Source organism: Phyllobates terribilis, unplaced genomic scaffold, assembly GCF_046119375.1.
Source record: "Phyllobates terribilis strain yellow unplaced genomic scaffold, ASM4611937v1 Scaffold_2__4_contigs__length_985480577, whole genome shotgun sequence".
Taxonomy (NCBI): Eukaryota; Metazoa; Chordata; class Amphibia; order Anura; family Dendrobatidae; genus Phyllobates; species Phyllobates terribilis.
The window spans coordinates 2,956,926-2,971,396 of record NW_027362762.1 but is presented as its reverse complement, the minus strand read 5'-3'; positions in this window follow the sequence as shown (position 1 = coordinate 2,971,396).

The following is a 14,471-nucleotide window of genomic DNA, read 5'->3' as shown; positions in this document are numbered from 1 at the left end:
AATGAGGAACGAAGGGATCTCAGGGGTGCGGACGGGCGACTCGCCACCGCACGCCCGAATCCACCTGCGTGGAGGGGTCAGGCCAAAGGGGGAGACCGGTCCCCGAAACTAGTGGAGGCAGGAAACGACCCTCAGCTAGAAACAGGAGGCTGTGACATTTTATGTGGCGCAGCCCCTCGCTACACCCGCTAGGAAGGCACCACATAGGGTCAGGGAAACTGGCGCCAAGTTTACCAAGAGGAGGCCCGAGGCAGCCGGACAGAAGGGTTGGTAAGAAAGGCCAGACAAAGGACACACAAAGGGGGTCCTGTGAAGCACTCCAAAGTTATCTGGGAGTTGTCTGAGCCCCTCACCTGGTGAGCACAGTACGACGTGGGCAGCCGTTACCTGCAGACGTGGTCTGGATAATAAGAACTGTGAGTAAAGGCCCTGGACTGCATCACTGACTCCGTGTCATTACTGCTGCTGCCCTGCACCATCACCCCCATCCTCCGCATACACTGCCCTGAGGCTATACTCCTCCCGTGGGGAGTTATGCTACGCTCTGCTGCACCCACAACACCAGCCTCAGTGGTCTGCCCTGCAGCGGCGGTTCACTCTGACCGCAATCCACAGGTGGCGTAGTCGGACATTTAAACATCAAAACCACAAAAATAGTTCCGCCACTGGTTTGACCGCCCTGAGCCACGGAACCGGGTTGCCGCCACGGAGACTACAACCACCAGCATCCACCAAAAAGGGTCCGGCTCCGGGTGTCCCAAGGCCCAGGGGGTGCGTCAGAACATTTTCATCACCTTTCACAATCACCAATGGGACAAGGCAGGGATGTTCTCTGTCCCCTCTCTTATACATCCTAGTGACGGAGCACCTGCTCTCATCAATTCGCCATAACCCCAATATTAGGTGGATTGAGGTGGGAGGCACCGAGTACAAGTGCTCTCTATTTGCTGATGATGTCCTAGTGTAGCACCCTGAGGATTCGGCTGCTACAGGGGTATTGCACCTCAACCCAGAGGTGTGGTATTCCACTCCCGGGTAAGGATGGTGTGTGGAGCTGAGCTCAGAAGGCTGCATGCACTACACACATCCCATTTCCGGAGGGCAGACCAACGGTACTCCCACTTAGAAATGTGCAGGTACGATCGAGTCTGTCCTTGGCTGGAGTGGGAGGGGGGTGGTACATCCCAGTAGTGTAGGGGCAGATAGGGGGAGCAGCCTGGGTAAAGATAGGAGCTCATTGGGTGCTGGTCACCTGAGCTCACACATAGAGGGAGTATATAAGGTGGGAACCATCTAAGATCAGGGTCAGTCAGTCAGCCACAGTCAGTCAGTCAGCCACAGTCAGTCAGTCTGTGAGTCTTTGCAGAGGAAGAGAGCAGAGGAGAAGAGCAGAGCAGCCCCAGGCCAAGAGAGAGAGAGAGGAGAGAGAAAGACCCAGAGGGGGAGAAAGAAGGAACTCTGAGAGCCCAAATACAACCACAGGGTGAAGAGTTGGCAACAGGGTACCGGATCCCAAACTGGTGGGGGCTACAGCATACCTCAGCCAGAGACCGGAGGCCGTGGGCAGAATCTGCCACGGCCACCCACCATATCCACCCGGAAGGCAGACCAAGCATAGGGTCAGGGAACCCAGAGGCAAGGGTTCGCCAACAAGAGGCCCGAGGGAGCCGGACATAGGTGGATCCCTGGTGGGGAAGGCCAGAGACGAGGACAGGACAGAAAGGGAGCTCAGAACCACGCTCCAGAACTACTTGGGGGTTGGCCGAGTCCAGGACCTGGTGGACGCAGCACGGCTCGGGTGGTCACTCAAGGCCGGAGTGACCGGTACAAGAACAGCAGTAAGTAAAGAACCCTGAACTGCACAACCCGACTCTGACTCTCATTACCATCTTCCCTGCACTTCCACAACCACCATCCTCTGCACCTGACCCCCTGAGGCTATACCCCTCCCGTTGGGGGTTATACTACCTGAGCTGCACAAACACCATCAGCCTCAGCGGACCCTGCTGCAGCGGCGGCCGTAGTGACCGCAATTCAACGGGTGGCGTAGTCGACATAAAGAACTTTAGTAACATCAGTAAGGACTGCCACACACTGAGCTTGACACCCTGGGCACGGACCGGGTCACAGCCACTCGGAGACTACAACCCCCATCTGATCCGGCTCCGGGTATTCCCCTAAAGAATATGGCCCAGGGGGTGCGTCACTAGTATATATCACTCAATCACATATATCCATCCATGCTGTTATGGCTGAAATAGATCACTTTGTTACATGGTCAAATTTTAAAATCAATGCAGCGAAGTCTGAGGCCCTCGATGTCTCCCTCCCCAAATCCATATAGGATTCCATCCAGTCCAACTTTCCCTTTGCCTGGCCCTCACAGGGTATCAAATACTTAGGAATTCCTATTCATAGAGACCTCTCCCATCTATGTTATCTTAATTTTGGGCCCTTTATTGAACAACTCCATACAGACCACGGTTGGCAAGTTAGAACTGTAAGATTCACTACGTGAACCACTGGTGTTTTGTGGAAAAGCACATGTACACTGCGTTCCAAATTATTATACAAAAAGTGTTTAGGAGTGATAAGGGAAGAATTTGTTTGTTTGTCAGTTAAACTCATTGATGGTGATGTGTGTCAGGGCTCTTTATATCACTGTAAGCAATTGCAGACACCTGTGCTAATTAGTTTGGCAGGTGTGTCCAATGAAAGGCAAGACTACTTAAGAAGGCTCTCTCACATTATTAAGCAGCCTACATTTTCTGCCAAAATGGGAAAGAAAAAGGATGTGTCGGCTGCTGAGAAGCAACAAATTGTGGAGTGTTTAGGTCAAGGCATGACTACAATCAACATTGTGCGATGATCAGGATGAAGTGTCTTGGCAATCAAGAAGTATGTAGCTGATTCACAGTACACACGTGTGCGTGCTGATAAGGGCAAATTGAGGACTCTTTCCTACAGGCAATTACGTCAGGTTGAAAGAGCAGCGGCAAAAAAGCCTTGTCATAGCAGCAGACAAGTTTTTGAAGCTGCTTGTGCCTCCAACGTCCCCCGAACAACAAGATGCAGGGTCCTTCAGAGGTTTGCAGCTGTGCATACGCCATCCTGTCGACCTCCTCTATCCACTTCACACAAGCAGAAACGGCTCCAGTGGGCCAAACATTACATGAAGACTGATTTCAAAACTGTTTTGTTCACGGATGAGTGCTGTGCAGCGCTCGATGGTCCAGATGGATGGAGTGGAGGATGGCTGGTTGATGGACACCCCACGCAAACACGGCTACAGCGCCAACAAGGAGGAGGTGGAGTAATGTTTTGGGCTGGAATCATGGGGAGAGAGATTGTGGGCCCCTTTAGGATCCCTGAAGGCGCTAAAGATGAACTCCATAATGTATGTGGATTTTCTCAAACAGCACTTCCTGTCATGGTTCAAGAAGAAGAACCGTGTATTTCACAGCAAGATCATTTTTCTGCATGATAATGCACCATCTCATGCTGCACATAAAACATCTGCATCTCTGGCTGATATGGGCATAAAAGGGGACAAACTTATGGTGTGACCCCCATGCTCCCCTGACCTCTACCCCATTCAGAACCTTTGGAGCATCATTAAAAGGAGTGTCTATGATGGCGGGAGGCAGTTCACATCTAAGCAACAGCTCTGGGAGGGTATTCTGTCCTCATGCAAAACAATTGAAGCAGAAACCATCCAAAACCTGACAAATTCAATGGACGAGAGAGTTCAGAAGCTCCTTTCGAACAAGGGGTCCTATGTGAAAATGTAACATCACCTAGAATAAAGTTTTGAGTTGAAAACTGTTTGATTTCAGTTTCTAACAACCTGCTAATGCTTATAATTTCAAAAATGACCATTTTTTGGTCTTTATTAAAATGAAAAGGTTGATCGAAAAGTTTGGGGGATCTAAGAGTGTGGCAACCCAGTAGTCATGATTACTTCGAATTCTGACAATATGAGGGTCATGCTGCAGGTAGTGCAGCAAGAAGGCACTTATGTGTCTTGCGCATCTCGGAGCCCCAAAATTATTTTCCGGGCTAGATGCAGCTAAAAATTATTATTAATTTTAAATCTGGTGAAGCTTTAGTATAGATGGCCTAATAGGATCAGTGCTGCACACTGCTACAAAGCCCAAATTATTTTCCAGCCAAGATACAGATAAACATGATTAGTAATTTTAAATCTGGTGGAGCTTATTATAGATGGCCTAATAGGATCAGTGCTGCACACTGCTACAAAGCCCAAATTATTTTCCAGCCAAGATACAGATAAACATGATTAGTAATTTGAAAGCTTAAAACGGTTGGTAGGGTGATTTTAACCAATCATCAAGCTTTTACTCTCCCCAGGATGACACAGGGGTAGAAAAGTCGTTTCGGATCCATGATTTGTTCATCTTTATGAACGTGAGTATGTCTACATTCTCAGTGGAGAGCCGCGTGCGCTTATCTGTCAGCACACCACCAGCAGCGCTGAACACACGTTCAGACAGAACGCTGGCTGCGGGGCATGACAAGATCTCCAAGGCGTAAGTGGCTAGCTCCGGCCATTTATCCAGATTGGAAGCCCAAAAAGAGCAAGGGTCCAGTGACACAGTCGTGGCTTCAATGTTTACTTGGAGATACTCCTGTACCATCGTCTCTAGGCGTTGACTATGTGTCAGACTTCTTATCTCCTGTGGCCTTGCAAAGGATGGGCTAAAAAAGTGGTGAAATGATTCCGCAAAATTGATGTTACCAGCAGATACTGTGGTTCTGTTACGGTTTGAGTGCTGAACACTTGACGGTCCCACGGTTGGCAAGTTGGAACTGTGAGATTCACTACGTGCACCACTGGTATTTTGTGGAAAAGCACATGTAAGATTCTGCAACAGTCTCTGCTGATACTCCTGCATGCGTGCATCCCTTTCTATGGCAGGAATAATTTCTGCAAATTTACTTTTGTACCGGGGATCTAACAGTGTGGCAACCCAGTAGTCAGGATTATTTCTAATTCTCACAATTCGAGGGTCATGTTGCAGGTAGTGCAGCAAGAAGGCACTCATGTGTGTTGCGCATCCAGGAGCACCAAGTCCCTGTTGTGTTGGTGGCGAGGTAACAATCATGCTTCCTTCCTCTGTCCTCTCCCCAAAACCTCGCACAACAGAAATGTGATCAAGGTCTCCCTCATCTGATGAGTCTTCCATCAGTTCGTCCTCCACTTCTTCCTGGGCTTCTGCACCTTCCTCACTAGTTTGGCTGCTACCATGCGCCCTGGTAAAACCATCTCCCCCACCCTCACATGCCTGCCGCCTTGGTGCTGCCGACCGTCTGGACCTTGCAGATGTCAGCCCTTCCGCATACAACTCCTCCTCCTGTACTTCCTCCACCTCCTCTTGTGCCACCACCTGACTCCGAATTCTGTTTAACATGTGCTCCAGCATGTAAATCACCGGAATAGTCATGCTGATAATGGCATCGTCAGCACTAAACATCTTCGTCGCCATTTCAAAACTGTGCAGAAGGGTGCATAGGTCCCTGATCTGAGACCACTCCTCCAGCGTGATTTGCCCCACCTCTGGATCCCATTGGCCCAGGCTATACGTCAGAACGTATTGCACCAGGGCTTGTCGGTGCTGCCACAGTCGCTGCAACATGTGCAGAGTTGAATTCCACCGGGTAGGCACATCGCATTTTAGCCGGTGAAGTGGCAGGCCCAACGACTTCTGTAGAGATGTAAGTCGCTGAGCTGCGGGATGCGAACGGCGGAAGTGAGCACACAGCGACCGTGCCCTCTGCAGAAGGCCATCTAGTCTGGGATAGTGGGCTAAAAATTGCTGGACAACCAGGTTCAACACGTGAGCCATACAAGGCACGTGTGTGACATTGCCCCGGCGAAGGGCCGCACCCAGGTTTGCAGCATTGTCGCACACGGCCTTCCCTGGTTTCAGGTCCAGTGGAGACAACCATTCATGAAATTGGTTCTCCAGAGCTGACCACAACTCCTCAGCTGTGTGACTCACATTTCCCAGACATTTCAATGTAAAAACCGCCTGATGACGTTGAGCCCTACTGCCAGCATAGTAAGGAGGTGTGCAGGAACCCTTCTGCGCAGTTAGAAAGCTTGTGGCATGACCAGACAGGCTTTGGGTGCAGGTGGAAGACCGAGAGGAGGTTGAGGAGGCAGAAGCAGTGGAGGAACTTTGAGATAAAGAGGATTGACGCACAACTCGTGGGGGCGGCAAGACTTGGACAGCAGCCCCTTGTCCTGCTGTCACCATAGTTACCCAGTGCCCAGTCAACGACATGTAACGCCCCTGTCCATGCCTACTCGTCCAAGTGTCTGTGGTGAAATGCACCCTGTCACACACAGAGTTTCTCAAAGAAGCGGTGATGTTGTGTGCGACATGCTGGTGGAGCGCAGGCACACCTTTCTTTGAGAAGTAGTGCCGACTGGGCATCTGGTACTGGGGCACTGCGACGGACATAAGGTCTCGAATATCCTCTGTGTCCACCAGGCGGAAAGGCAGCATTTCTGTAGCCAAGAGCTTGCAGATGGTGAAATTCAACCTCTTAGCTTTCTCATGGCTAGGAGGAAATGGTCTTTTACTTGTCCACATCTGAGGGACCGAGGGCTGGCTATTGTGCTTAGACGGGGTTGATAAGGGTGTCCCCGGCAAACTGCCGGTCTGTGAGGAAGATGCAGGCGGACATGTTAGGTTGCCTTGATCCAAAGGTGGTGCTATCGATGTCGGACAGCGCTCAACACCAGCTGGTGTTACCACCTCCAAAGAAAATGATGACCTGCCAATCACGCTGGCTGTTGCGGGTAAAGAGGTGGCAGGTCTGCGCCCCAAAACAGGTGTGACTGCTGTCCCCCCAGTCACAGAGGATGAAGAGGCCGCGGATGCACAAGATATGGCAGACGGTGATTGGCCCGGCCGGCTAGGCCGCATTGTAGCACACTGAGCTTCCCATTGCAACTTATGCTTCATGTCCATGTGCCGGTTCATGCATGAAGTACTCAAACTATGTATTTTTTGGCCTCTACTTAGCTTTTGCTGACAAATGTTACAGATAACACGAGTTGGGTCATCTTTATCGATCTGAAAAAATGCCCAGGCTATGCAAGGCTTAGCACCCATGCGACCTGAAGAGCCACCACGACTTGTGGTGAGAGGCAGAGTTGTGTTTGAGGATGCAGTTGTTGACGTGCTTCCAGTACTACGTCTCTGTCCAGGAAGGCGCAACCTGACCTTGTCGTCACTAGCATCTTCCTCCACCTCCTCTGCTGACCTCATTTCTTGGCTGACTGTGGGTTGACAGTAAGTGGGATCTCCAACCTCATCATCATCACCCTGTGCGTTATCACACCAGTCGTCCTCAGAGCCAACCTGTTCCTGCCCTGACAAAAAACTAAAGTTGTCGCTCCAATCAGGTATTTGAGTCTTATCATCGTCTTCCTCATTGTCTCCACCAACAGGAGTTACAGTTTGGGAATGAGGGTCTACATTATGGTCAGAACCTTCTGCGTCTGGTCCTGGATCCGACTCATAAAGATTCTGGGCATCAGTGCAGATCATTTTCTCGTCTGGATTCACAGAAGCGCTGGAGTCGACCTCTGATTCCCAGGCTATAGTATGAGTAAACAGCTCTGCAGACTCAACCATCTGTTCTACCTCACACTCAGACGGGCAGCTGGAGATTTGGGAGCTGTGAGGAAGCAAGTGCGATTTGGGTGACACCTTTGAGGACTGGAGTATTTGTGATGTTGAAGTTGATGTGGAGGAGAGCCCACTTAAAGGAGCACTTGATATCCGTTGAAGCACCTGCTGTTTTTGTGCCTCATCTGGAATTTGTAGCGATTGGCGTGGCCGTAAGAAAGCGATCTTATCACATTGTCCGCTAAAAGAAGTAGACATTTTAGTTTGGCTGGAAGATGGTCTTTCTTCTGCAGATGTTACTGTTGCTTTAACACCTACCCCACGGACACAACCTTTTTTCCCCTTCCCAACACGCCTATTCCCCTTTCCACCAGCAGCAGGCCTTTTTCCACTCATTTTGGTGGTTAACTAATTCACAACTCTGGAGTTGTTTGCACAAAAAAACAATGGATGGGAACCGAGCAGAGCTGAGTGGCCAAACTGTGGTATTAGGCCAAAACTATTGGCTGGGTTAGATGCAGAAAAAAATTATATTCAATTTGCAACCTGATGGAGGTCAGTATAGATGGACTAATACAACAAGTCCCACACACCGCTAGAAGCCCAATATTTTTTCAGAGCTAGATGCAGATAAAAATTATTTTTAATTTGCAACCTGATGGAGGTCAGTATAGATGGACTAATACAACAAGTCCCACACACTGCTAGAAGCCCAATATTTTTTCAGAGCTAGATGCAGATAAAAATTATTTTTAATTTGCAACCTGATGGAGGTCAGTATAGATGGACTAATACAACAAGTCCCACACACTGCTAGAAGCCCAATATTTTTTCAGAGCTAGATGCAGAAAAAAATTATATTCAATTTGCAACCTGATGGAGGTCAGTATAGATGGACTAATAGAATGATGCTATGCCCAAAAGATTTTACTTCACTAGGTGCAGTAAAAAAATTGGTATTCTATACACAGGTGGTATATCTTGCAACACAGATAGGCTACTCCACTGACTAACACACTCTGCAATAGGCCAAAAAGGATTAGCTTTGCTAGATTCAGCCAAATGCTGTGAAAAAAACTTGCACAGCACTGGCACAGACCTGCCTGGCATAAAGTGATAGGAACTGATGTAACCTAGTCCTGAAAAGGACTGCAATTACAATTAGTCTTTACTCCCACAACCTATCTATTTAAGAGCACAGACCTGCCTGATAAAAGTCGTAGGAAATGCTGTAACCTAGTCCTTAAAAGGACTGCAATCACAACTATTCCCTACTCCCAAGCTATCTGTATATTTGTGCGAAAATTGGCTTGAAATTAACAAGGTATAGCGCACACAGCAACAGCGGTGCCGTCTAACACGCAGCTGCAGCAGTGAGAAAATGGTGGCGACGGGGAAAATGGCTTGGTCTTATAGGGCAAGGACATGTGACATACACTGCCAATCACACATGCCCTTGCTTGTGTGAAAAAAAGCACTTCGCTCCGTGTGTGCGCTGCTGATAGGCTGACAGATTGCACCTCCCCACTGCAAATGCGGGAAAGAGAAAAAAAAATGGAGATCTTCATTGTTCCTGCAGAGATCCATCCCCTGCCCCTCCCCCCACCCCGCTGTACACTCAAACTGCGGATTAACATTCATTTTCATCATTACTGAGAAAAAATCCAGTTATGATTTTGGTGCACGAACAGTTATCGAACATAACCTCGAACAGCCGAATTTTTCTCAAATTGTTCGTGTTCGCCGACCGGCTCGAACACCGCCCAAAACAGCTCGAATTTGAGATTGGCGAACAGTTCGAGTAGAACAACGCTCATCTCTACTCTCTAGCTTTCTCTGCAGTCTTTTGGGGTCTGTCTCTTGATCTTTCTCTGCAGTCTTTTGGGATCTGTCTCTCCCAGCTTTCTCTGCAGTCTTTTGGGGTCTGTCTCTTGATCTTTCTCTGCTGCAGTCTTTTGGGGTCTGTCTCTCTAGCTTTCTCTGCAGTCTTTTGGGGTCTGTCTCTCCACCTTTATCTGCAGTCTTTTGGGGTCTGTCTCTCCAGCTTTCTCTGCAGTCTTTTGGGGTCTGTCTCTCCAGCTTTGCCCCCTCGCTCTCGCTCAGTGATTGGATGGAGACGTCTGTGATCAGTGATTTTCTCGTCTTGTCACAGATTCTCTGGGATTTGGGTCTGGACTGTGACTGCGCCGTTCACACACATGAATATGATCTGATCTAAACCCTCCATTGTAGCTCTGCAGGATGTTGAGGGTCGTTGTCCTGCTGGAAGGTGAATCTACGTCTCAGTCTCAAATCTCTTGTAGCCTTTAGCACGTGTTCCTCCAGGATTGTCCTGTATTTAGCTCCATCCATCTTCCCATCACCTCTGACCAGCTTCCCAGCCCCTGCTGAAGAAAAGCCTCACCACAGCAGGATGCTGCCACTACCATGAGTGACAGTGGGGATGGTGTTTGCAGGGTGATATGCAGTGTTAGTTTTCCACCACACATACCATTTTGCATTTAGCTGAAAAATGTCTCCCTTGGTCTCATCTGACCAGAGCACCTTCTTCCACATGCTCGCTGTGTCCCCTACATGGCTTTTTGCAAACTGCAAACAGGACTTCTTATGGCTTGCTTTCAAAAATGGCTTTCTTCTTGCCACTCTTCCATAAAGACTCCAGATTTGTGGAGTATGTGACTAATAGTTGTCCTGTGGACAGATTCTGTCACCTAAGCTAGGGATCTGCAGCTCCTCCAGTGACCATGGTCCTCTTGACTGCTTCTCTAATTAGTGCTCTCCTTGCTTAGGATGTCAAGTTAGGTGGATGGCTCTGTCTTTGTAGGTTTGCAGTTGTGCCATACGCCTTTCATTTTTGGATGATGGATTGAACAGTGCTCGGTGAGATGTTCGGAGCTTGGACTATTTTTTATAACCTAGTCCTACTTTACTCTTTTCTACAACTTTATCCCTGACCTGTCTGGTGTGTTCCTTGGTTTTCATAATACTTTTTGATCCCTAATGTTCTCAAACAAACCTCTGAGGTCTTCACAGAACAGCTGTAGTTTTTTATGAAAATAAATGACACCCAGGTGGACTCAATTTACTAATTATGTGACTTATGCAGGCAATTGATCACTTAGGATTTTATTTAGGGGTATCAGACTACAGGGGGCTAAATAGAAATGCATCTCACAATTTTCAGATTTATATTTTTCAAATATTTAGAGAACCTTGTATCATTTCATTTACTCTTGACAAATACTTGATACTTGCTGCTCTGCACAAACTTCTGAATCATTTTCTCTTATAAAATTGATATTCTTTATCTTTACTGAAAATGATACGATTGCCACCAAATACATGCATTGCATTACAGCTTTCTCTCTTCAATAAATTACTACAATTGGTAGGTTTTGAATATAATGCTGTTTGTAACCTTTTCTCCTCTTTTCAAACCTCTATATCTAGAAAGAGTATTCATAACATTCACGTAGCATTTTTTTACAATAAAAACCACAAGAAAATTTAGACTATTAAGGCATAATTGAAATTCAGACAGCAAATCTTCTATTTGCCTTAAGACAAAAATATTGTCCACGTATCTTGACCATAATTTAATCTGGCTGGGCCATTTTCTGTATGAAATGAAATGCTGCTCAACATATGGCACAAAATTATTTACTAAGCTTGGAGATGCAGGAGACCCCATGGCAGTCCCCTTCACCCGTAAATAAAAATCACTTCTAAAACTTAAGTAGTTCTATGTTAACATCACATCCAATAAGGATATCAGAAAGGAATTTTTTTTTCCATTTCTGAGGCTTTAATATTCACAGAATCTGTATCTAATTAGAGACATACATTCATCACAGGAAATATTTGAGCGCAAACTCTGTGCATAAAATGTTCAGAGAAAATACAGAAAAAATACAGAAATACAGAAAAATACAGAAAATGCAGAAAAAAGTCCACAGTATCTGGTATTTTTGAAAGAAGAAAGACATAAGTGTGGTTATGTGTGTCTTTATTTAAGGAATGATTAAGTGGGGTGAGAGAACCCTCAGGGACACATGAATCGATCTTGCTGAAAAGGGTTGCAAATTTCTTGAGTTCGACAAGGAAACTTATGCCATCATCGTGAGAGAAAGATGGGGTACATCCATGCTTTTCAGGTAAGATGAATTGTTCATTTGAAAACTGGTAACGTGTCTTGAAGTCAATCCAATCACATAGATAGGTTTGATGAAAGTATCAGTCTGACCCTGAAATGAATTTTCCATTTTTATACATTTTGCTGATCTGAAAATTGTTAATGTATCATTGCCTCTCCACTTTGTTGGATATGGGAATGAACCTAAGATAAAAACAAGATGAGCAAATACCCTGTAATAAGTAAGCTAATAGTAATAGTACATGTAAATAACATAGGGTACTTAGTTAACCATATTTTGATCCAAAAGACATAAAAGCCATCCCACCACGACCTGGTGTACCCAATCGGGATGGTACCTAGCTCTTGTAGTTCACCTATGTGTCAGCTGATGTCCAAAGAGATACGGGCAGAACAGGAGCTGGGTCCCGACTGTTCAGACACCTGCCCATGGAAAGTTATATAAACAAAATGGGGGGGCCCAAAATGGGGAACCAGATCTCTGTTTGTACAAAGTACAAAAAACTGAAACAAACCCCACAAAATGAGCCAGAGAATATATTGGTATAAGTGCAGTGCATAGCTGTGTATTCACACAGGTATGGGGCTTTCCATCAATTCCATAGACAATGGAACATGCACAGAGAGTGGAAGCTGTTCCAATGAACCCCTGCACTTCTGACTGGTGGGGTCACCCACGATCAGACACTTCTAATTCATCCTGTGGATAGGAGATGAGTTGTAGTTATAGGACAACCTCCTGGTCATGACATCTGCAGTCCCCTCCATCCATCTCATTGCCAGTCATTGTCTTTATCTTTTACCTTTACCTCTTCAGAGTAGAATTTTCTTCTCCATTGAATTAGATTTTTTGTAATATGTCCTTAAAAATTACTAATATTGGATTCTGACCACTATCACTTTCAGTTTAAGGCTTGGCTTGACTATTTCAAGGATTGAGGCAATTTTGCTTACACCTCTCTGTCTTCTAATTTGGTCTTAAGGACTTGGCCGGGACAACGTATGTTGGTGACCTATGCAGATTAGATAAATTGCACTCTGTGAAGACCCGGGGTCTTCCGTGGAAGTAGCGCTACTCAGACAACGCAGGGTGAGGGTAAAACAGCGTGGAAATACTTTATTGAACCACAAAGTGGACAATAAACACACAGAACAGTCCCAGCAAATACCCAAGTTGGTAAAACATTACACAGTCTCACCCTTCCTTCTCCGCCTGACTGGGATAGCACAGCTGCAACTTCGGAGACTTCCAGGGCCGACTACCTCAACCAGTGGCCCACCACTGCTGGTGGGCCCCTACAGAGAGGAGGTATCAGCAAGCTTAGGAAGCTAGCAGTCCATCAAGGTACAAGGCCAGGAGACCCGAGGGTCCCAACCTGGCCTCTCTGAGAGTTTCCATGGGGCTAGATGACCTGCGGGTCCCAATCTCGCTTCTCCTCTTTTCTCCGTGGGTTGCAGGCGACCGGTGGGTCCCTCCTGGCAACCCGAAACAACATATCCATGTTGCCAGGTGACTTCTTCATCCTCTCCTGGTATCCATGTCTCTCTGATGGTCAATGGAGCAGATCCATATCTTTCCAGTCAGGGCAGGTTCCCTTAGACTAGAATCATGTAGAATACAAATCTGTGTCTCTTTGGGTAATGCCATGCAATTCATCTACTTTCCTGAAAGATGTCTCTCATTCTCCTTGTAAAGTCTTTGAGATGCTCCTTGATTCTGCTTCTCAAGTCAAACTGCTACAAAAGCACATGCCATTTCTGTTTCTCTGGGCTCAGCCCCCTGAATGGCAGAACTGCTCTCACCCTCTCCCTTCAAAACTAAGTGTGCATTAGTGGAGGTATCTTTCCCAGGTAACATCATCTCCTGGGTTTATATGGGAGACTCACAATGGGCCTAGACAATTTTTTGAACAATGGTTAGAGGCTCCTGAGATACTAATGAGATTAGTGGAATGCTGGACACTTTACAAGTTAAATTAGTGTACATAAACCGATGAGCAAGCAGAACATTACTAAAACACACCAGCAATCTATAATAAAACACAATAAGGTATTTCTGTTGGATTAACAAATCTAATTGTCTGGTAATTAAGATTTTAAATTGTATCGTCACACAGTCCAATCCACCTTGAGTCAATTGATAACTATTTTAACGGTATGTTCACACAGTGCTTTTTGGCTGCTTTTTTTCTACACTAAAAATTCATTATGCTGGTACTAAAAATCCTGCATACATTACACTTGTTTTTGATGATTTTTTTTCTTTATGTGCAAAAAATGCTGAAAGAATTGAATGCTGTTGCATAAAAATACCCATAACAGCTCCAAAATCTCAAGGGAAAAAAACATGAGCGCAGCTGATGAGTTTTTCTAGACAAAGCCGATTCAGGAAAGTTTGTTGTTTTTTTTTTCTAAAATGCAATGCTGCTGCAAAGTGTGAATGCAGCCAAACTAAAAGTTAATCTAAAGCCATATGGTGTGACTCTGCTGATTAGTAATGGCTTTTTGCAAGTAGTGAGGCCATTTGCACTTAAGATCCTTCGGGCAGAATTCGCCTGAAAAATTGCCACAAAATTACTCCATAAAATGAACAAATTGCAAAACTATGTCACTTCTTTTAATTTCTTCAGAGTTTCCAAACTCTGAAAAGTAAC